We start from the raw sequence: 25,418 nt of genomic DNA, 5'->3' as shown, positions 1-25,418 counted from the left end.
TTATGAAAAGATAAACAAGCGAAACATAGCCCCCTCAGATGGGGTCACCTGGTGTAGTACACAGCCCCCACACCCCTCTAGCTATACCACTGAATAAGGGAACTTCAGATTTACAAGTCCATGTACTGTATATTTATGTTCAGTCATTAAAGAAAAAAAAGATGAGAAGCAACTGTTATTTTACTGTACAGTAGCTCCCAATAATTAAAGCACATTTATGTTCCAGAGGTATACAGTTGAATAACTGTACACTTTATCATTGTCAAAAGGCCTCTACCTTTATATATGTACAGTATATGTAGAGTGGTGAAATCGAAATGCTGCTACAAATCTAAATATAAATCTACTATATCTATACTGTTTCAAACATTACACAGCACCCCTTCTGCCAGGGATGTGTGGTGAGTTAAATGGCTCAGGAGGCACTGGCTAGCACCAGAGCCAGATTTGCATGCAAAACATGATCCAAAGGGTGCACCTGGGCATTATACACAGGTGCAGCAGTATAATACCTGGAAATTTGGTGAGTTTTGATCAGAGATGCAAGGAACAGATAGGCACCATAGACTTTTTACTCCAGAGTTTTGGCTATAAATATGATTAGAATAATACAAAGAAGATATTTCAAACATACTCTTTGTATTTCTCATATACTTTATACAGTCAAAACTCTGGCACAAACATTAGTATAAGAGGAAAGGCTCTGCCTGACCCCACCGCACATCACTGCCTTCTGCATTCACTTTATTATTTGTCCCAGACAGTGGCAGATTAAAATATAGGTAATTAGGGCCACAGCAGTAGTACCACTTGTGGGTGACTTTTAACCTTGCAGTCTGCGGTGGACTACAGGTTCCCACCAGAGACTTCAATGGGGATTTTTACTCCATTGTAATCTATAGACTCTGCTTGACTGACAGGCCAGAAGTGCTAAGCCGATCAGGAGAGTGCTATGAGGTGGTGCTCCCTGATTGGCTGGCAGGTCTTTAAGTAACAGAAATCAAGAGGCGGTCTGCCATTCGGGAAAAGGCCTTTACGTGCAGTTGAATGGGATTTTTGTGTTTATTTTTTTACCCACGGATGCCTACATGGACTAAAGAGGACTGAGCTACGCTGGCAATAGTTGAGTGTATATATATATATATATATATATATACACAGTATATGTAATTTTTTTTAGGTATGGATTTCTACTGGAGAAGGGGATGTGAATGGCTGCATGTTTATGTAGATAAATATAAGTGTGAATGTGCAAGTGTGATTTATTAAAGTTTTACTATGTACGGTGTGTTTGTCATGTCTTTATTGGAATATATCTTTTACTGTGGAACTACATGTACCAGCGGGCCCTTTAATGCCCCACATGCTGGTATTTGTGGTTCTCAAAGGCTTGCTGGGACCTGGTTCCACAGCAAAAGACAATATTTAATTCTATTTTTCAAACTTTTAATGGCCCGCCATTCACAGTCTTCGGATGGCAGGGACAGCCCCGGGCTTCATCCTTGGCTCTTGGGTGCCTGGTAGGGGGAACTTTATTGGGGGGGTCCCCACTCCCCCAGACAACCCTGGCCAGGAATGACTAGTTAGGAGGGTAATTCCACGGCTGCAGGGACCTACATAGATGTGTCCCCCGGCTGTGGCATTATCTCCTTGACTAGTGGAGTCCGGTGCTGGTTTCAAAAATATGGGGGACCCCTACGTCCTTTTTTCCTCATATTTTTGGAACCAGGACTAGTCCAAGAGCCCAGTGCTGGTTGGTAAAATACGGGGAACACCTACACCATTTTATTCCAGTATATAAGCAACCAGGACCGGCTCAAAGAGCCCGGGGCTGGTAATGCTTTTGTGGGGGACCTGTGCGTTTTTGTTTTTTTTTAACTTTTCTGTTTTTTTACTTTTGCAGACAGAAGCATGCATGGATCTCACTGAACTATACATGCTTCCGCCAAACTAGCCAGCCAGAAGCTGGTCTATTTAATGGAGAGATTTTGGTAATGTATTAGGTGCGAGTTGTAAATTGGGTTTTCCAGGTACTCCACTCTATTTGTATGGTGGATAGTTTCTCTACTGTGTAGAGGACACAGGCGCTAATTGTGGTTTGCTTCTCAATAAAGCTGCTGCTGTGGGAGATAGTCACTCTCCTATTATAAATGGATTAAGAAAAAGCTATAGCAGCGCTTATACGTGTATTTTAGTATATCATAAATGAATATTAGACCATTTTAAAAAATCAATTCATATGACACTTTGCACATTAAAAACAACATAATAAAATTCCTGTTTTAGCAATTTCTCACCCACTGGTAATATCGATGGTAATATGAGTCCTTCTTTGTTGGCCTGTTCCTTTTAGTGCTCCAAGTCCTCAGACCACTTTAGGTCTGTTTGCATTGTAATACAACATGAAAACATGCTTGCCTTTAGGTGTCTGTGTCCCTTTATATGTACCTCCAAAGGACACTCTCCTGGGCCAAGTGTAAATATAGGCTGGAGTACTTGGATCTATCGCAGTTGGGATTCCTGTCACCATTTTTCAGTGTAGGCAGTTTCCTGTTCAGTTGGAGTGCACTCCTTGTAGGTCAGTGGTAGCTGTTTCAGGCAGAAAGATAGGTGGGTGTCCTGTAGGTAGGTAACCAACACTTTTTGCTGCTCTGACTGGCAGCTTTTTCCTTGAAAAAGCTGCCAGTCTGAGCAGCGAAATGCATTGGATACCTACAGAACACCAACCTATCCTTCCGCCTGAACCAACTCCACTCTATTTCTCTGTATTTCCTTATCAGAGACTGTAGATGTAAAGAAGACACAACTATACATAAAACGTAAACCCCATAAATGCACTCATATAAGCTCTATTTTATATCTATCTTGTCTGAGGTTACATCTTTGTTACACTTTATCAAATAATTATCTATCTATTATTATTACTATTATCCTTTATTTGTATGGCGCCACATGGGATCCACAGCGCCCAATTACAGAGTAAACAAATAATCAAAACATGAACACAGTGACTTACAGTTCAATACATTGTAGGACAAGTACAGGGTATATAAACATAGCTGCGTCAGTAAACAGCACTCAAATAAATATCAGTGTGGCAGAAAACAGAAGAATTTGGTGCCATCAAAGGGAGTATTGAAAAAATGATAGGTTAAGTAAGAGACATAAAGGCACATAAGAGCAGAGGACCCTGCTCTTGTGAGCTTACATTCTAAAGGGAAGGGGCACACAGACAGGGCTGACACAGATGGGGTAGAAAGTGAGCGTGGGCCACAGAAGGCTTACGATGAGAGACTGCTGAGTTTGGTGAAGAAGTATGTCTTGAGAGCACATTTTAAATTTTGTAGAAAGATGAAGTGTCTGAGGGGGAGAGGTAGAGAAATCCAGAGATAGGGAGCAGCACATGCAAAATCTTGGAGGTAGGAGTGGGAGGAGGTCATCAGAAGGCAGGATAGGCGGCGTGCATTAGCAGAGCAAAAAGGACGTGCGGGAGAGTAAAGGGAGATAAGGTCAGAGATGTAACTGGGAGTGGATTGGGTGAGGGCTTTGTAAGTGAGTGTAAGAAGCTTGAATGGATTCTGAAGGGGAAGGGGACCCAGTGAAGGGCTAGTAAGAGAGGAAAGGTGGATGTAGTGCATTTGGTGAGGAAGATGATCCAGGCAGCAGCATTGAGGATAGATTGGAGTGGAGAGATGTATGTGTTAAGGAGGAGACTACAGTAGTACAGTCTGGAGATGACCAGTGAGTGAATAAGAGTCTTAGTAGCATCCTGGGTCAGAAAGGGTCTGATCCTGGAAATATTTTTGAGATGAAAATGACAGGTTTGTAAGAGGTGCTGAATGTGTGGTTTGAAGGAGAGGGAGGAGTCAATGATTACTCTAAAACAGCGCACTTAGGGGCTAGAGGAGATAGTAGTGCCATCTATAGATAATGAAATTGTGGGATGTGAGGTTGTGCGGGAGGGTGGGAAGATGATCAGCTCAGTCTTAGACATGTTACGTTTAAGAAAGCGCTGGGACATCCAAGAAGAGATAGCAGAGAGATAGTTGGATACATGATTGAGCAGAGCAGGAGAGAGGTCAGGGGAGGAAAGGTAGATTTGAGTATCATCGGCATAGAGATGATATTGTAAGTTAAAGACCTAATGAGTTCTCCTAAAGAGGATGTATAGAGAGAGAAAAGGAGAGGACCAAGAACAGAACATTGGGGGACACCTACAGTTAGTGGAAGTGGGGGGGAGGTGGAGCCATGAGAGGAGACAGAGAGGTAAGAGGACTGCCAGGAGACGGCAGTTTCACGCAGACCGAAGGAGTGAAGGATTTGCAGAAGGAGAGGGTGTTCCACAGTGTCAAAAGCAGCAGAGAGGTCAAAAGAATAAGTAAAGAGTAGTGACCCTTGGATTTAGGAGGTAGGAAGTCATTGCAGACTTTTGTGAGAGCAGTTTCAGTGGAGTTAAGAGGATGGAAGACAGACTGGAATGGGTCAAGTAGTGAGTGGGAGGAAAGATAGGCAGTCAGGCGATTACAGACAATATGCTCAAGGAGTTTGGAGGCAATAGGAAGGAGAGAGATGGGTCGATAGTTGGAGAGAGAGTGCGGATCAAGAGTAGTTTTTTTAAGAATAGAGTAGATGAGTGTATGCTTGAAGGCAGAGGGGACAGTGCCTGATGAGAGGGAGGGATTGAAGAGGTGGGCAAGATGGGAGCAGGCAGAGAGAGAGAGAGGTAGCAGAGTAGGCCAGAGGGGTTAGGGTCAAGTGGGGAGGTGGAGAGGGGTGAGGAACGAATGAGGGCCATGACTTCCTCACCAGATACATGGGAGAAAGATGTCAGAGCTGGTAAGAGGTAAGGAGAGGGGTGGTAAGGGATAGGAGGTGGCTGATTGCTAATTTTTTGGTGGGATGTGATGTCCTGATGTATGGAGTAAATTTTGGATATGAAGTAAGTGGCAAAGTCAAGAGCAGAGAGTGAGTGGGGGAGACGAGGTGGGGGTGGGCATAGGAGGGAGTTGAGGGTGGCAAAGAGGCACCAGGGGTTGGAAGACTGGGAGGATATGAGGATCTTGAAGTATGACTGTTTAGCGAGGGATAGGGCAGTACTGAATGATGCAAGCATAGGTTTGAAATGGAGGAAGTCCTAGAGTGCGATTTCCTCCACTGTCTCTCAGCAGAACATGAGCATTTTTGCAAATATTTGGTGCATTTGGTGTACCAGGGTTGAGGTGTTGATCAAGCTATCTATCTATCTATCTATCTATCTATCTATCTATCTATCTATCTATCTATCTATCTATCTTTCTATCTATCTCTAATATTTCACTTGGATAAGTGGGGTTAACTTAATGGCATATGGATAACGAGTTTGTAATTTAAAAATCCAGAACATTTCTAATTGTGTTTTTTTCCTTTGTAAATCTGTCTCTAATTTCACTTGGTTTGTCGCATTGCAACAAAGAAATTAGGATCAGCATTATGATGAGTAATAAAATACCTTGGGGCTGAATGACTGTATGATTACACTGGTGAACAGCCAAAATGTTTTGATAACAAAATTAATCAGTTTTTGACTCATTTTAATAGGCTAAATAAGAATGACAGCTAAAAGGGGTTATTAGATCTTGTTTCCATGATACGGTGCATATCACTTAGAGCCTGTTTTACTTAGTTTTGGTCTCATTACACAAGAAAAGTAGAGAGAAATTTAAACAAAGAGACACAACTTTAATACAGGTACTAGCATGATTTATACTATGTCCTGGGATAAGGCCCACCTGTTCATGGGTGAACAGCTGAAACAACTTACAGTAAATACAGCATAATCTTCCCAGAAAACAGGTAATTAAAGAAGGTGCATTCAGTATTTCAAAGTAACATTGCTACAAGCAGTGTCACTGCATGAACATTGGAAATACAAACACTTAGAAGAATGTCATATACCTCATAGCTTCACTCAGGAGCAGGGGTGTTTTAACAGTGGAAGGGGCCCTTGTGCAGACTCCAGGTGGGCCCCCTCCTCTCCATGGTGAAGTATGCTCCGCTATTGTGCCAGAGTAAACTGTGCATGCGCAGGTCTCCGGAATCATGGCGTCCACCATGTTCTGGAGACTAATTTTACTACAGTGCATGTGCGGCGGACATTTTGGCTGTGATTATTGCGCGGCTGCAGTGCACAAGGCAGGACTCCAGAAAGGAAAGTATTTAAACATGGGTGCGGTGTGGGCCCTCACTTGACCCAGGGACCCTTGTGCACCACACACATTGCGTCCTTTACAGAAACGCCAATGCTCATTACACCGGTCAACAGAAATCTTGAGTCTGGGTTCTGCATATCTGATTTTTATTTCTTCCACATTACTAATTAAAAAAAAAATAGTTTTACCTGAAAAAGTGTGGTATTGTAGCTATCAGAATGAAATTACGGATTTTAAGAAAATGTCCCTGTTTTGATAACTTTATTGTATGTAAAAATAAAACAAACTTTTTTTTATGAATTTTAATTACTTTTACTTACAAAAATTTTTGAAACAAACAACTACTGTAACAGAATATATAAAAAAAAGTTTAGAAATGAATATTTTCATATTTCTTCTGTGATTATATGGACTTTCTCGTATTAGCCCCCAAATATAATCCCCCATCATACTCCCATTGTATTGCCGCTGATAATGAAGTTCAAAGTCCATCACATCTTGATGAAAACATTCACCTTGCTCTTCCAAATAGGCACCCATGTTATCTTTTCTGCATTTTTTTGTCTATGCTTAGCTGCCTTTTGCCATGTGACAGGTCAAAGGGTTAGATCCTCCATTATTGTTGCTACTCACTTGTCTGTGCATAAATTGCTGACAGGCTGTGTTTAGTCTCCTCTACCCGAGAGACTTATATCTTATTTCTGTGCACTGATTATTCTCTTATTTGTTAGAAAAGTTCTGCAGAACTACAGCTATATTATATGGACAATTATTCCAGTCTGTATTAATAAAAGGTTTACAGTTCCAGAAATCTCATCTGTGCATTGAGAGATGGACATGGTTTAGCTATCTGCATAGTTACACACTGTTTACGTGTAAAGATTGTCACAATACCACTTGTTTTCCCCCCGCTCATCCCCTCCTTTACTTACTAAAACACGCTTCTCCATATATAGTCATTACAAAACTTTAATATTTATTGATCATTGTAAAAGGGACAAAAGCAAAGTTTTTCAAAAATAAACAAAGGGTTTGGTTATTTTTCAATATAGAGAATCAGAAAATAGTCATTAAAATAAAGACTCAATTTTTATTTTATTTTGTTGACTGGTGAATTATCAATAATGATAAAACACTTGCTATGTAGCCTATACGCCTGTGAGATAAGGTTCACTGAGGTATGTACATTACAGGGCATCAGATCTTCTTAATGGTTAATTCAGTTACAGTACAGTATATTGCATAATTTGCACAATCATGTACACTACTTTAAACATCCTCAAAAACTGTTATGACCACTGCACTTTTGGTAATATACTGGAACAGGGCAAACAGTAGCAAAGCAGAGCTCTGTAGCAGTTGATAAACATAATAGCTAATAATTCCACTGAACATCTTTAACACAACTAAGTAACCAATTTAATAAATGGTTCTAGTAAAAAGGTAAATCAAATGTAACTTGACATAGAGAATGTATGTAATGTACTGTACAACCTAGTAATATATTATTCTGTTGCATATGCTTTGCAAAATGATCTGTATGAAATCTGGGATTAGGTCCAAATTATACACAAAGCAGAAGTCATTGCACAGTACCTGTTTTCATAGCTCTCTCTGGGGGCTTTGTATAAAATAAACAGCATATTTCATCTTACTGTACTTAAAGCCTGATTCATGTTTGTAAGTAAAGCAAAAAAAAAAAAAGCAAGTAATTTTGTGTCTGGAACAAACCATGATGTCATGCAAGGGGAGCAAATACATTTATATTTTTTCTGTGTAGGGTAAATAATGGCCGCTTTTGCATGTAGCCCACAAATATTAGACAGCTTTATTTTTACACTGCAATTTAAATTTCAGTTTGAACACACCCTGCCCAACTCTAATGGTGTGTACACACGGTAAGATCTTTTCTTCCGATTCTGACTATATACTGTAGTCAGAATCGGAAGAAAAGATAGTGCAGATCGCAAGGGGACAGTCACCTTGCGATCCCGATTCGATGCCGATGCGCGGCCCCGCGCGGTCGGCATCGGCAGAAAAAATGGACTGTGCAGGCAAGTCAATCTTGACTATCTCTATAGAAGAGATAGTCAAGATTGACACTTAGCCAAAATCGCACAGAACCAGGATCGCAAGCACACTCATTATGTGCTTGCGATACTGGCTAAATGCCGACCCGGCCCCTGTCGCACAGTAAGAATCGGTTAAGACCGAATCTCACCGTGTGTACACACCCTAACTCTCTCTGCACATGTTATTTCTGCCCCACCTGTATTGCAGCATGGTTTTAACCAGTTGCTTGCTTTTATGTTTTACTTACAAACACGAATCCAGCCCTTAATGCAGGCTGTATGTTTTGTAATTCTGAAATGGCTAACAAGTATGTTGTTGCTCTAATACAGTCCTTCTTTATTCTTCATACTATTTTCATTATGCAGCAATGGAACAGATTTTTCTAATGATGTTTATCACAGTGATAGACTATCTAATACAGCAATTTAAAAAAAAATTGATGCCTGGGCAGCAAAGGGATGTTCATTTCCCTGGCATAAATGACTGGCAGCGTAAACAAGAGAACTTCCACATTGCATACCTGTCTCGGTCCCCCCTGAAATTGAGTGCCCTGGTATTGTTTCTTATAGCTATTTATTAATAATGATAATAATATGTTATTAATGCCTAATATAATTTGTTAATTCATTAGTGAAGAAAGACCAATGAGGACACATTTGAGCAATTAATCATGTGAATTTTAATAATAATTACAGTATATCACTTATAGCACTATTGAAAGTAAATTGCAGCATAAACAATGCAATGCAAAGTGTTGTAGAAAGCAGAAAATCAAACGGGTAGAGGCATTGGCACGCACACACACACACACACACACACACACATATACACACACACGCACCATATGTAGCTATCCGGCACTCAGAGGGAACAATAGCAACGTGCTCAGGTGCCTTTCCCAATAGTAATATAGATACACAAGCAAAGTGGATGACACTCCAAGACAAGTGTCACAACTGAGGGCCTGAGCTGACGGGAGGCAGCCTCAGTTGTAGGGGCTGAGATGTAACGGAACCTGGGAGGTTGTATCAGACCCCTAGACATGTAAGTAACATGTAGAATAACTGCCCGAAGGCGTGACCACGACAACCAGGATAAAAGTCAATGATGTTTATTATGACATACTCCGTAACACAGCAGCAAATAAGAAAACATAAAACTCAGCAGGGAAATAATACAGTTCCTGGGTACTACAGGGTGGCAAGGACCACAGGGCTCTGGTAGTATGAGATAGTTCTTAATAATCTTCTAGGTGGAAAGTCCTTACCAGGCCCGACTGTAGCAATGGAAATAGCCCAGGATCGTACCAGCTGGTGTTCCAGGAAAAGCTGGGCTGCTGTGGGTAAAACGGCTGCTGTGGATACTGGCTGAAACCAGACTGATGTTGACACGGAGTGAATACTGGCTGGAACCAGTTAAATAATAAATGTAGCTTGAGAGCGATGAAATATGAAGTGATGTTTGGAGCTTGAGAGCGGTGAAATAATAATGCCGATGATAAATGATAATCTGCAGAAAAGGGTACCGGCACTTTAAGAAGAGCTGACCTCTGCTGGAAGCTGGATGCTGAAAGCAGGTGGACCTGTAGCTGGAAGCAGATGAATCCAAATGGATAGGAGAGTCAGGCTACACCGCAGGTGGAAATGCTGGTGCGGGTCTCTTTAGTGGAAGTGTGGAGATAGGAGCTGGAACGTGGAAAACAACCACAGGAGAGAGACAAACTGGAACTAGGTTTGACAACCAAAGCACTGACGCCTTCCTTGCTCAGGCACAGATTACTTATACCTGCAGCAAGGAATGGATTGGCTAGGCAATTATGCAGATTAACAATGCAAACAGCAGATTGGTGGAAATGAGCAGATGACAGAATCCAACATGGCTGCGCCCATGCAGACACTTGGAGGAAAGATTGGTTTGTAATCTATGTGGGAACTTTAACAGTAATGGCGGCGCCGGCCACAGTAAACAGGAGACGCCAGACTGATGAGTGCACATTTGAACCACGCGGGCACAGCGGAGGCCGCGGCTGACGTAATCGCCACTCTGACATCCTGCATGCAGAAACTCAGGGACGGCGGCGGAGGCCGCGGGAGACGCCATTCCGGATGTAACATGGCGCCGCGGTGACAGCGTCTCAGAGTGACAGGAGAGGAGGCAGGAATGTGGACATCAGTATAACAGAAGGGATCCGGTCCTGGAACGCTGAGCCAGCCTTAGGAGGCATCTGAAGGGTAAGTAATGGCGTCCAGATACCCGGATCGTGACAACAAGTCAGTCATCACAATACAACAGACACCAGCATACCTTTATAGCACACCTACAGTACAGTACTCCCTCACCCACCAGCGGGTCCCAGTGGAGATGCTTTGGCGCAGTGGTGTGCCGAGATATATATGTATATATATATATATATATATATATATAAGATAGATGGAGAGTTATTGCGCTACTTGTGTTTAACAACGATTAAGACCAAGGTATACAATGTACCATGCAAATAAAGTTAAAATAAACTTAAAATAGACACTCCCTAAAGATTCAAAAGGGCGTCAGCTGACCCCCAAACAGGGATGGTGGTTCCCTGTGGTACGAAGAATTCAAAAAGGGAAGGGGGATTTAGCGACCAACGGTGTCTTTAAAAAGATAAACACTCACACTATGAGTAGATAAATATAAAATAAAATACAATTTATTCACATAAAAAATTATATTTTTCACATAAAAGTTTCTTAATAACAGGTCTCTTTAAAAAATGGGATAAAAACAATGTACACATAAAATATATTACCAGTTAAAATATATAAATAAGAAGATTATTGCTTAACTGGGTGTGTGGTCACTGCCAGGTTGCCCTAACTCCCTCACCCACCAGCGGGTCCCAGTGGAGATGCTTTGGCACAGTGGTGTGCTGAGATATATATATGTATATATATATATATATATATATATAAACACACACACGCCTATTTCACTTAAACACACACACACACACATGCCACTTTCACTTAAAAAACACACACACATGCCTCTCTCTCACACAAACACACACACAAATGCCTCTTTCACTTAAACATACACACATGCCTCTTTAACTTAAAAACACAAACAAATGTTTCTTTCACTTAAAAACACACAAACGCCTCTTTCACTTAAAAACACAAACACCTCTTTCACTTAAACACACACAAATGCAGGGCCATCTTTTCATATGGGCTCAATGAACACTTGCCCAAGGGCCCCAGGAGTATAAGGGCCAAGTGCTGATAGCTGAGGGTCCACCCTTTCTGGGGGTACCAGATTTTTTAAAATTGGCCCTGGGGAACCAGAGATATCCAACTTCAAAGCAGTGGTCCCCATCCAAGCCTGTTAATTGCTATTCCAAGCCAGATATCTCAGGTTATATTTAATTTATAGTTTTCCTGAGGGTATACTCAAAAAGCTGGGACTCTCCCCTTTTGGTAGATACTAGCAGCGTGAGATATTAGCCTTCAAGCAGCTGGTTCCTGCTCCAGCTCCGCATGCCTAATATGCAGTTTTATATTTTCATTGGTGAATTGCCCTGGCTCGTGAATTCTGATCCCCAAATCCCCAGTACCTCCTGAAAGGTGGGGCTCTTTAGTGATTTTATCCCATTCAAAGCTAAGAAATCTATTTCCAGGAACTGGAAATATCTGCAGTCAAGCAAGCTGCCCTCCCACCGGAAAATGATGAATATTAAGCACACTCCACTATCCACCCCTCTCCCTCACCCCGTATTAAACACACTCTACCACCCTGGAAGTCATGTAACAGGGCCCCTTCATTCATCCCAATGTCTCCTTATACATGTTCTCCCTCTACCGCATCTGCGAAGTAAAGGAGTAATTAGCAGAAATTACTGCTCCAGGTCCTACATGCTGAGCAGAAGATAAAACACCCCTTACCGCCTGCGAGACATCAAAGCTGCCATTGATAGCACCCCCAACCCCTACCGCTGGAGGATAGGTAGGGGCCCCAGTGCATTCTTGTGCCTTGGGGCCTACACTGCTGTTAAGATGGGCCTGCATAAATGCCTCTTTCACTTAAACACACACAAATACTTCTTTCACTTAAAAACACACGCCTCTTTTACTTAAAAACACACTAACACCTCTTTCACTGAAAAACACACAAAAATGCCTCTTTCACTTAAACACACACAAATGCCTCTCACTTAAACACACACACGTGCCTCTCACTTACATATGCCTCTTTCACTCACACACACACACACACACACACACACACACACATACACACTCATGACTCTTTCACTTAAACACACACATGCCTCTTTCACTTAAACACATACGTACACACACATGCCTCTCACTTACACACAAACACATGCCTCTTTCACACACACACACACACACACACATACATGCCTCTCACTTACACAAGCCTCTCACTTACACAAGCCTCCTTCACTCTTAAACACACACACCTCCCTTACATACACACACACACCTCACTTTAAAACATGCACACACAAAACACAGTGCTGCCAACATTTATTAAAGAACCCCCAGCACCCCTCCCCTCCAACTACACCCCCCCCACACACAGTGCAGCTTGAGGCAAATGCAGCCAGTGCCTACCTGCTGCTATCAGCCCAACAGAGGAAAAGAGAGGAACAGAAAGCTTCACTCGGCCAAAGAGGGGCTGCGCTGTATATGTGAGGAGGCAGCTTCCGTGTCACTGACACAGCTCCCCCACAGCGAACGATTCAGGCAGCAGAAGACAGTGGAAGAGATGTGCCCCCTTGAGGTCAGAAGCCCGGTGGCAGTTGACTCCACTGCCTTCCACAGTTCCACCACTGGATAGAGGGCCAGATGTAATCCTTGAAAAGTAATACATTTCACAGTGACAAAGTACCAGCCAACCAGCTCCTAACATGAGACTAATAGCCGCAGAGCAGAGGATATTGCTCAGTAGGAGACTTCGCTGAACCTCACCGGTGAGGTAATTCATGCTAAATACCAATGTATTGTCACTGCGATACTATACAAAATATAATGTATTAAGACTGTTAGTTAAATGGGGTGTTTACGCAGACTAACAAAAGGAGTTAATAATAGTAGAAATCCTAATCAAATCTTACAAATGGTACACCAAAGTACTGTAAAGTGAAAGAACACTGAGTTATAATCCTACCTATTAATCATCAAGTTATCATCTCAGATACAAACTCTGGATCAATATAAGCAAGTATCTACCACAGGCAAGAGAGTACTGTGATAGTAAATCTATGCTTAAGACTAATGTGAGGTGATTCGTGACCTTATGATGAAACAAACCTAGGTTTTCGGCTGCCGCACATGTACAATATAAACTCTTGGCCAAGTAGGGACTGTATTAATTAAGTATAAACTCTGCATAAAAGATATGCTTGTGTGCCAATTACTGTCGGTATGGTATGATCTGTCTAAACCAAAGAAGAAATAAAGAAGACTCTTTTTGTTAGGTCACTCTTTTAATTGCAATTTTATTGTTTCATTAAAACATTGGGGCATGAAGGGCCCACCGGGGACGTGGTAGGGGCCCATGCTTTGGTGTGTGGCCAGCCAACATAGAAGCTTGGCTAACCATTAGAGAGTGTACCACCTTGGGCCTCATTATAAACATATTCCATACATGACAATTTACCAGATTAATGAACTGTAGAAAATACTCTATAGTCCTGTGCAGTATTATGTAACATATGTATAATATATAATTCAAGTGCACAGTCTGGAACCTGATACCTAGAGGAGTGGGTGGGCCTTCAGTCAGTGTGGGTCACTGGGGGTTCCCATGTACCCCTGTGCGCCAGTCCGTCCCTTCACCACAGTAACATATAGCCATTATTTCTGTTTACAGGAGAGCAGAAATCTTCTCAATGAGTCTTTATTAATCTTGACTCCCTCACTCTGCTATGCATGCTGCATAGTTTCACAGCTTTTTTTATACTCCTATCTATATTGTACAATCTGTAAACAGTACAAATGTGCAAGCTGTGCACTAAATATACTGCATTGGACAGCTCTAAGAGTATTTTACATGAAATGTTAATTTTTCGGACTAATTAATTATTATTTTTTTGCAGTTATTTTTAGCTTGTGTCACCCATCCTTTAAAAATGCCTTCTTTTAGTCAAATCAATATTGCAGATGTTATTGCTTAAATAAGTGTGAAATAACTTGTTACAATAATAACATCAAATTTTAACCTTTTAATAAATGCAATTTTAATTTGTAACAAAACACATATCTCTATAGATGGTCACATTTATTTTAAGAACTCAAACACTAACACATGTCATCATACAAATCCTACCATAGACATAACTAAATGTTAGCAGTGAACAAAATTACAATGCATCCAAATGATCAATAAAGCGATTGATCAATTTTGTTCATTTCACTTATTTTACTTTTAGGTACATCAAGGTAAGACTTCTAGGTAAGACCCACTTACACTATTGTGATACCATGCCACTGTGAGTTATCACTTTTTCACTATTGGAGACTGCCACAACCATATTGCTTGATCTCTGCCAAATGATGTTGCCCAGAAGGCACTGGGCATGAGAAGGAGCCCAGAGGATAGACGCAAGGGAACATATGAGTGAGCATGCCATAACATTTTATGCTAAGAGCTCTCTGCATTTATCTGTGGGAAGCCTTGCCTCTCTTTCAGGGCATGGTACAATGAAGAGCTTCGGCAGAAAAACTAGTGCCAGTGCCAGCTCCAGTGGCTTAACAAGGGTGGGGCAACTGGAACATGTGCTCTGGGCACCTGCGCAGAGGGGGTGCCAGTAAGGGGGCTCATGGACAGGGATGGATCAGACCTGTTTGAAGCTACGGGTTTGCCAGTCGCACAGGCTCAATATATTAAATCTGTGTCATGATCAGTAGCCCATATTCATCTCTAACATTCATATATCTGGAAGTTCTTAAATGTGTTCTGGAATATGTAAAGATGTTGGGGGTGCCACCTGAAAGTGAAAACCATAAACAAATACACAAAAAGTGCCTGAAGAGCCACACACTAGACTCTCATAAGGGGAGCACTCAAACTGATCTTTGTTATATTGAGAACAAGGGTCTGTTCAGAGAGAAAAAGTAAAACTTAACTTTTAATGTTAAATCATAAAAGTGAGATAGGAATACTCACAATAATTTAAAAGGTGAAATATTTGACACACAACATTAACACACAATGTAAAAGAATCACATGTTCCAAAAATTTGTAATATAATAATGCTCTATCACAGGTACAACTATGCACCTTATTTCTAGTATAATAATGTTATATCACAAGTATGACTGTGCACCTTATATATTAGATATTTAATATGGAAGAAGAGCAGGCATGGCTTTGAGAAAGTGACTTCCAGATTCTGCTGCCCCGCATCAGCTGGCACATCGAAATGCGGGGTGAGAGATCCGTACTGGTACCAGCCAATGGAAAAATAGATTAATCACCTGGGTCTTAGCATGTGAATTTACGCTTCTGCTGTCGGCTGATGGCAAAAATTCAGCGCAGCCGATGAGAGAACTACTACACAGTGAGGCCCCTGTGATTGAAGTATAAAGTATAATGGCTTACTTAGGCAGATAAAAATAGTATTGTGATTATATGGCTAGATAAATGGCAGCAAGTCAGATGAACACCATTCATGCCCTGCTGTTGAAAGGGGATAACACCTTTAATTCATAGAGGCAATGCCCTGTTAATGAGATTCAATTAATGTCATCTGCAACAATTGCACATCAAAAGAATTTTGTAGGCATAAACAGTGTATTAAATCACACCCCTGGTTGTTGTTAAATGGCTCATGAATACAGGATACATTTTATAGAAACAGCTTTGATGCAGTTGTATCCATTCAACAATTAGTGTATCATTATGTAACACATTGCTGAGACATAAAGGCAAAGTGTGGTGTCCTGTACATTATTGCTACTGTGAGGCGTGTTGTGTTCTTGTTGCCTTTAGAGTAGCCGTAGGTTCAATATACACAAAAGATTTATCCTACTGGATAAACTAAATTGTTCATAGCTTTAGCAGAAATTGTTGCAGTAAATCAGGCTACATATCTCAGAAGCAGAGATTCCACAAATGGGTGACATACTGTATGTAAACACGTAAGCATCTGGAAATTCCTGCCAAACCATATTTATCCCAAGAATAAGGGTTTCTCATGCAGGTGTCATAAATAAAAGCAGGTGCCTTAATGTTCAAACCTTATATTGGTCACAAGGATAGAATAAAGTAAAATTGTATCAAATTGCCAGTCACTGCCATAGATTATATCAGCGTGGGTTCTTGAAATAGAAAGCCATGGTATACCGCATATATTCTATAACTGTCTGCCCAGTGTACTTATACATATAAAAGGTGATTATGCCTGCTTAAGGTGCTCAGATAGATAAGCTTGTAGCTGCAGCTAGCATTAGCACTTAGCAAACAGCATCGACTTCATAGTCACGGAGGACTAGGAGACCGTATATGGAACATGTGAGACAGGCACCTCTGCTCTGCACAGATAGCCGAGACGCCGGGGAGAAGGCTCCTGACGTACGTTTCGCCGGAGGGCTTTGTCGAAGGAGAAAGCAGCTCACACTGTTGGTGCACTTATTGAAGTTAATAAAGCACTTCCTCCAAACTCTCGTTGGTCAGAAGGGAGATGCTGGGCACATATGTCTGCATAATCAAGGCTCTAATGAGGAGGCCATATGTTTGTCATTAGTTGGAGGAAAGTTTCCTCATTATATGGTGACTGACAGTTTGAGACAGCAACCATATTTGTTTCTAGGCAATCAAATGCCACTAATATGTTAGAGACGAAAGATTCTTAAATAATATTTATGAGATGAAAATAACAGAATTAGGAAAGTTCCCCCTTTACATGATAACTGATAGAACAAGTCAGCAGTAATGTACGTTTAGGTATATAAATACCATTACTGTGTTGGAGAGAACATATAAACTAAAAACAGAAAAAATAAAATGTTAATTATTGAAAATAATATGCATGAACTAAGTAAGTGAATATAAACAAAGGAGCAAAAAGGAGATAATCTTACTTAAAACTTGCTATTAGTTATATAAAAATAAATGTATTAATGTGAGTCTTTTATTTATTAATAAGGTCCCTATACATAGGTTATTATGGTTTGGATAATTTGTGTTCTTGTGGTTGAAGTGTTTGTCTATAAAAGTATGCTTGATAGGGATTATACAAATGCTATTATTGCTAAAAAGTTACTTATTCTATGTAGTTGTTCAAATAAAAACATTGTAAAAATGAAAGAACTATTATGCAGAGATCATGAAATCTTGGATTATGTCCAATAATAATAATATATCTTATTATTGCTAATATAAATTAGAAAAAAATATTGGGCCATACAAATTGTATCATGCACTTAATGCATGGTTAATACTGGTGCCGTCACGATATACGGTAGAACGTGTTTAATGCTGTGATGTCCCTGAAGGAGGATAAAAAAGGTAAAAAAAAGCAAAAGAAGTGCTGTTGTGTTTGCACGAATGGTGATCACTATGTGGGAGATAAGAAAATAAGTGGATATAAACAGGGTGTGAACTATTGATCCAGTGTTGGGACTATTGTCCATGTGCCTTTAGATATGATGTGGTTTTTAGTATGTAAGTGTCACACACCAGAGGCGGCGTTCGCCGCGCTTACCCCTGCGTGTCTGCTGGTCGCTGTTGCGGCCTCTGCCTTCGGTGGGCCACGGGCTCCGGCGTCTGGTTGGCGCGGCTACCGGCGGCTCTCCGAGGCATGGGCGCCGCCATGACACCCGGCGTCGCATGGACGGGGGGCGGGTGACGTCATCAGACTGCTCTGCCAATCCAGGGCTGGCGGGAGATTCAAAGCCAGACGCCAAACAGAGCTTCAGTGCCTGAGTATCATCTTCCCTGACGTAGATGCCAGTGCTCCTGTTTCCGGCAAGGATTCCTGCAGTCGTACCCCAGTGCCTCTGGCATTTCCAGCTGCCAGTTCACTGCTCCAGCTTCGGTGTATTCAGTGGCCGGAAACCTTCCTGCGTTCCAGTCATCCGTGCTCCTAGGAATCAGCGTCTCAAGTCTCTGTTCACAAGTTCCATACTCTCACAGCGTCTCAAACCCCTGCACTTCAATTCCTCACTTCATCAGCGTCTCAGTCTCCGTTCTCAAGTTCTACAGATCCACAGCGTCAGAAACCTCTGCACTTCAATTCCTCACTTCATCAGCGTCTCAGTCTCCGTTCTCAAGTTCTACAGATCCACAGCGTCAGAAACCCCTGCACTCCAACTCCTTACATCCACAGCGTCTCAGTCTCCATTCACAAGGTCTACAAATTCAAAGCATCTAAAACCCCTGCACTTCAGTTTCTCACATCATCAGCGTCTCTGTCACCATTTACAAGTTCTTCAACCATCTGTGCTAATAATCATCACTCATAAGGTCCACAGGTTATCAGTGACTTTCAACATCATCCACAGTTCTTCAATTACCAGCGTCCCCATTACTGCTCACTTAACCCTCCATTGGGTCTGGACTTTCCCTTCATTTATTTCGTTGACATTTGACTTTAAGTTGTTCTCTTTCGCAATAAAGCTCTTTCTTATTTCATCAAATTCCACTGTCAGTGTCCTGTATGAGGAGATCCTATATCAGGCCCTCCCTTCTCCAACTCAGTCGTGGTTCCTCTTCCCAACCATCGGAAGAATCCCTGAGTTCACAACACTCTCAGTCTAGGCCAGTGACAGTATACTCAGGCCCCATGGACCCGGGGAATCGGAACCCAGAGGCAAGCGCCATGCAGGACCCAGTTTCCCGAGTGCAGAGTCAGGAGGCAGCACAGAATCAGGTGATGCATTATCTCCAGGAGTTATCTGGTCGGCTGGATCAAATTCAGACTTCACTAGCTTCAGTGGTTCCAGCTCCAGTTCCAGTATCCGCTCCAGTAGTTGTCTCTGGCAATGTCTCCTCCTTGTCTGGAACCAGGTCACGCCTTCAGCTTCCCACTCCTCCTCGTTATAATGGGAATCCAAAGAATTGCCGTGGATTCCTTAATCAGTGTGAGGTACATTTCGAACTCCTCTCACACAACTTCCCTACTGATCGGTCTAAAGTGGCATATATTATCTCATTACTCAAAGGTTCTGCATTGGAGTGGGTGTCACCGTTGTGGGAGCTTTCTGATCCGTTAGTTTCCAGTTATACCAACTTCCTGGCCTCGTTCCGAAGGATCTTTGACGAGCCTGGCAGGACGACTGCTGCCTCAGCTGACTTGCTCCGAGTTCGACAAGGCTCTCGTACTGTGGGACAGTATGTAATTCACTTTCAAACTATACAGTGGCGTAACTACTGCCCCCGCAGCAATCGCGGTAGCTTGGGGGCGAGGGGCTGCGGGGGCGCCACTGATTTACAGCAGACTGACATGCGGACGAGCGTCCGCATGTCAGTCTGCAGTCTCCTTCCCTCCGCCGCTTTTTGGAGGGACACAGAGGGCACAGTGCGCCTCCCTGTGTCCCTCCTGCTGCATCATCTCCGGCGGCCGCGGGTCTAATAGGGGAAAGTGCCGTCCGTGAGCTCTAATTGGCTCACGAACCGGCACTTCCCCCTATTAGACCCGCGGCCGCCGGAGATGATGCAGCAGGAGGGACACAGGAGAGGTGAGCTGTGCCCTCCATGTCCCTCCAAAAAGCGGGGGGGGGGATATCTGGCACTGGGGGGAATATCTGGCACTGGGGCATATATGGCACTGGGGGGAATATCTGGCACTGGGGCATATATGGCACTGGGGGGGGGGAATATCTGGCACTGGGGGCATATATGGCACTGGGGGGGGGAATATCTGGCACTGGGGGGAATATCTGGCACTGGGGCATATATGGCACTGGGGGGAATATCTGGCACTGGGGCATATATGGCACTGGGGGGGAATATCTGGCACTGGGGGCATATATGGCACTGGGGGGGAATATCTGGCACTGGGGGCATATATGGCACGGGGGGATATCTGGCACTGGGGGCATATATGGCACTGGGGGGAATATCTGGCACTGGGGGCATATGTGGCACTGGGGGCATATTTGGCACTGGGGGGGAATATATGGCACTGTGGGCATATGTGGCACTGGGGGGCATATGTGGCACTGGGGGGGAATATCTGGCACTGGGGGCATATATGGCACTGGGGGGGAATATCTGGCACTGGGGGCATATATGGCACGGGGGGGATATCTGGCACTGGGGGCATATATGGCACTGGGGGCATATATGGCACTGGGGGGGAATATCTGGCACTGGGGGCATATATGGCACTGGGGGCATATATGGCACTGGGGGGGAATATATGGCACTGGGGGCATATCTGGCACTGGGGGCATATGTGGCACTGGGGGGGAATATCTGGCACTGGGGGCATATGTGGCACTGGGGGGGGGAATATGTGTACCTGGCACATGGGGGGGGCTATATTTGGCACTGGGGCATGTGAGTACCTGGCACCGTGGGGGAATATCTGGCACTGGGGACATATGTGGCACTGGGAGCACAGCCCTAGCAACAAGGACTACCTCCTAGCAACGAGCATGACACCCAGTGCCTGAAACACCTGGCAACGAGCATGACACCCAGTGCATGAAACACCTGGCAACGAGCATGACACCCAGTGCATGAAACCCCTGGCAACGAGCATGACACCCTGAGCATGAAAACCCCTGGCACCGTGCATGGAACCAAGAGCATGAAACCCCTGGCAACGAGCATGACACCCAGTGCATGAAACTCCTGACAACGAGCAGGTAATTGAAAAGTAATTAGAAGCCTTACTGTAGGACTTAATGTGTAATGGGCATTACGGTGTGTGGCATAACGTATCACGGACATTGCGGTGTGTGTCATAATGTGTCACAGGCATTACGGTGTATGGTATACTATATCGCGGGCATTGTGATATGTGGTATAATGTCTCAGGGTCATTGCAGTGTGTGGAATAATGTATCACGGACATTGCGGTGTGTGTCATAATGTGTCACAGACATTGTATGTGCTATAATGTATCAGGGGCATTGCAGTGTGTAGCATAATGTATAACGGGCATTGCGATTCCTGTCATAATGTGTCACAGGCATTACGGTGTGTGGCATAATGTGTCACAGGCATTACGTTGTGTGGCATAATGTGTCGGGGGCATTACAGTGTGTGCATATTGTGTCATGTGCATTATTGTGTGCGGCATAATGTCTAAGGGCCATTGCAGTATGTGGCATAATGTATACTGGGCATTACTATAAGGAGGAAAAATGACAAATAATGTAAGGGGCATGAATCAGGATTATTTTTCTTTCCTGTGGTGGCCAACGTATGGGCGTGCAGGTTGCAAAACTGGGGTATAAGGTAGTCTTTTCCTGCAATGCCACGCCCCTTTATGCGAAACCACGCCCATTCCAACAAAACCACGCCCTTTTTTGGCGCATATTTATCCCTTTCTTGCTCCCAATTATGGAGCATGAAGGGGGGGGGGGGGCGCCGAAGAATTTTTTGGCTTGGGGGAGAAAAATTTCTAGTTACACCACTGAAACTATAGCTTCTGAACTGAGCTGGAATAATGATGCCCTTCGGGCTGCTTTTTGGAACGGGCTCTCAGATCGTTTAAAAGACGAATTGATTACTAGAGATTTGCCAGATTCCTTGGAACAGTTGATCTCACTCTGTGTAAAGGTGGATCTTCGTATGCAGGAACGAGCTGGTGAACGTAGTCGGTCTGACCGGTCGAGGCCCCGATCTCTTCCGTCTAAGCAGACAGTTAATTCCAGTCCAGACGAACCCATGCAGATTAATCGGTCTCGGCTATCCCCAGAAGAGCGTCAACGTCGGCATGAGGGTAGACTTTGCCTCTACTGTGGAGCCGCGGATCATTTCCTCAAGTCTTGCCCGGGAAACGGGCAGTCCTAGCCTGTTCCGGAGAAGTCAAGCTAGGAGTGGTTTCTCAATCTTCTCCTGCAGTGGATTGTTTACTTACAGTGTCTCTGTTTTCTGAATCAGAAGTCAAAACCGTTAAGGCTCTGTTGGACTCAGGAGCTGCTGGGAATTTTATTTCCCTTTCCTGCGCCCAGAATTTGGGCTTGAAGTTACAGTCGGTGGAACGACCTATTACGATAACTGCTATTAATGGTGTCCAAATTCCTAATGCTTTGATTACAAGTCAGACTATGCCAATTAAGCTGCAAGTGGGAGCTTTGCACCAAGAACAACTGGAGTTCCTTGTGATTCAGGAGATGTCTCACGATCTCGTCCTTGGTCTTCCCTGGCTCAAGCTTCACAACCCTCATGTCGACTGGAGGTCGACTCAGATAATTTCTTGGAGTCCTTTCTGTCACTCGAATTGTCTTACTCCTGTCTTCCCACTTCGTGCATCAGCTAAATCGGACGTGGAGTCTATTCCAGAGGCTTACCGAGAATTTACAGATGTCTTCTCGGAACAGGCGGCCGATAAATTACCTCCGCATAGACCCTGGGACTGTCCTATTGAGCTTATTCCGGGGAAAATGCCACCTCGAGGTCGTACCTATCCTTTGTCAGTTCCTGAGACACAAGCCATGTCAGAATATATCAAGTCTAATCTGCAGAAGGGATTCATCCGTCCCTCCACTTCCCCAGCGGGAGCAGGCTTCTTCTTCGTGAAAAAAAAAGATGGAGGCCTGAGGCCATGTATCGATTATCGTGGTCTAAATGAAGTCACCATAAAGAACAAGTATCCTCTGCCTCTCATCACAGAGCTTTTTGATAGAGTTTGTGGAGCTCGAGTCTTTACTAGAGATGAGCGGGTTCGGTTTCTCTGAATCCGAACCCGCCAGAACTTCATGTTTTTTTTCACGGGTCCGAGCGACTCGGATCTTCCCGCCTTGCTCGGTTAACCCGAGCGCGCCCGAACGTCATCATGACGCTGTCGGATTCTCGCGAGGCTCGGATTCTATCGCGAGACTCGGATTCTATATAAGGAGCCGCGCGTCGCCGCCATTTTCACACGTGCATTGAGATTGATAGGGAGAGGACGTGGCTGGCGTCCTCTCCATTTAGATTATAAGAGACTGAGAGAGATTTACTGGAGCTGACTAGGAGGAGTACTGTTACTGTAGAAGTGTAGAGACTGAGTGGAGAGAGTTTACTAGTGAGGACAGTGCAGTTTACTTTATAATCCGTTCTCTGCCTGAAAAAAGCGATACACAGCACACAGTGACTCAGTCACATACCATATCTGTGTGCACTGCTCAGGCTCAGGCCAGTGTGCTGCATCATCTATTATCTATATATAATATTATATATCTGTCTGACTGCTCAGCTCACACAGCTTATAATTGTGGGGGAGACTGGGGAGCACTACTGCAGTGCCAGTTATAGGTTATAGCAGGAGCCAGGAGTACATAATATATTATATAGTGAGTGACCACCAGACACACAGTGCAGTTTATTTAATATATCCGTTCTCTGCCTGAAAAAAGCGATACACACAGTGACTCAGTCAGTCACATACCATATCTGTGTGCACTGCTCAGGCTCAGGCCAGTGTGCTGCATCATCTATTATCTATATATAATATTATATATATCTGTCTGACTGCTCAGCTCACACAGCTTATAATTGTGGGGGAGACTGGGGAGCACTACTGCAGTGCCAGTTATAGGTTATAGCAGGAGCCAGGAGTACATAATATATTATATAGTGAGTGACCACCAGACACACAGTGCAGTTTATTTAATATATCCGTTCTCTGCCTGAAAAAAGCGATACACACAGTGACTCAGTCAGTCACATACCATATCTGTGTGCACTGCTCAGGCTCAGGCCAGTGTGCTGCATCATCTATTATCTATATATAATATTATATATATCTGTCTGACTGCTCAGCTCACACAGCTTATAATTGTGGGGGAGACTGGGGAGCACTACTGCAGTGCCAGTTATAGGTTATAGCAGGAGCCAGGAGTACATAATATATTATATAGTGAGTGACCACCAGACACACAGTGCAGTTTATTTAATATATCCGTTCTCTGCCTGAAAAAAGCGATACACACAGTGACTCAGTCAGTCACATACCATATCTGTGTGCACTGCTCAGGCTCAGGCCAGTGTGCTGCATCATCTATTATCTATATATAATATTATATATATCTGTCTGACTGCTCAGCTCACACAGCTTATAATTGTGGGGGAGACTGGGGAGCACTACTGCAGTGCCAGTTATAGGTTATAGCAGGAGCCAGGAGTACATAATATATTATATAGTGAGTGACCACCAGACACACAGTGCAGTTTATTTAATATATCCGTTCTCTGCCTGAAAAAAGCGATACACACAGTGACTCAGTCAGTCACATACCATATCTGTGTGCACTGCTCAGGCTCAGGCCAGTGTGCTGCATCATCTATTATCTATATATAATATTATATATATCTGTCTGACTGCTCAGCTCACACAGCTTATAATTGTGGGGGAGACTGGGGAGCACTACTGCAGTGCCAGTTATAGGTTATAGCAGGAGCCAGGAGTACATAATATATTATATAGTGAGTGACCACCAGACACACAGTGCAGTTTATTTAATATATCCGTTCTCTGCCTGAAAAAAGCGATACACACAGTGACTCAGTCAGTCACATACCATATCTGTGTGCACTGCTCAGGCTCAGGCCAGTGTGCTGCATCATCTATTATCTATATATAATATTATATATATCTGTCTGACTGCTCAGCTCACACAGCTTATAATTGTGGGGGAGACTGGGGAGCACTACTGCAGTGCCAGTTATAGGTTATAGCAGGAGCCAGGAGTACATATTATATTAAAATTAAACAGTGCACACTTTTGCTGCAGGAGTGCCACTGCCAGTGTGACTGACCAGTGACCTGACCACACTGACCACCAGTATAGTTAGTAGTATACTTATATTGTGATTGCCTGAAAAAGTTAAACACTCGTCGTGTGACTTCACTTGTGTGTTTTTTTTTTTTTTTATTCTATAAAAATAAAACTCATTCTGCTGACAGACAGTGTCCAGCAGGTCCGTCATTATATAATATATAATATATACCTGTCCGGCTGCAGTAGTGATATATATATATTTTTTATA

This window comes from Pseudophryne corroboree, chromosome 4, assembly GCF_028390025.1.
Source record: "Pseudophryne corroboree isolate aPseCor3 chromosome 4, aPseCor3.hap2, whole genome shotgun sequence".
Classification (NCBI taxonomy): domain Eukaryota; kingdom Metazoa; phylum Chordata; class Amphibia; order Anura; family Myobatrachidae; genus Pseudophryne; species Pseudophryne corroboree.
Note: the sequence above shows the minus strand (reverse complement) of the source record.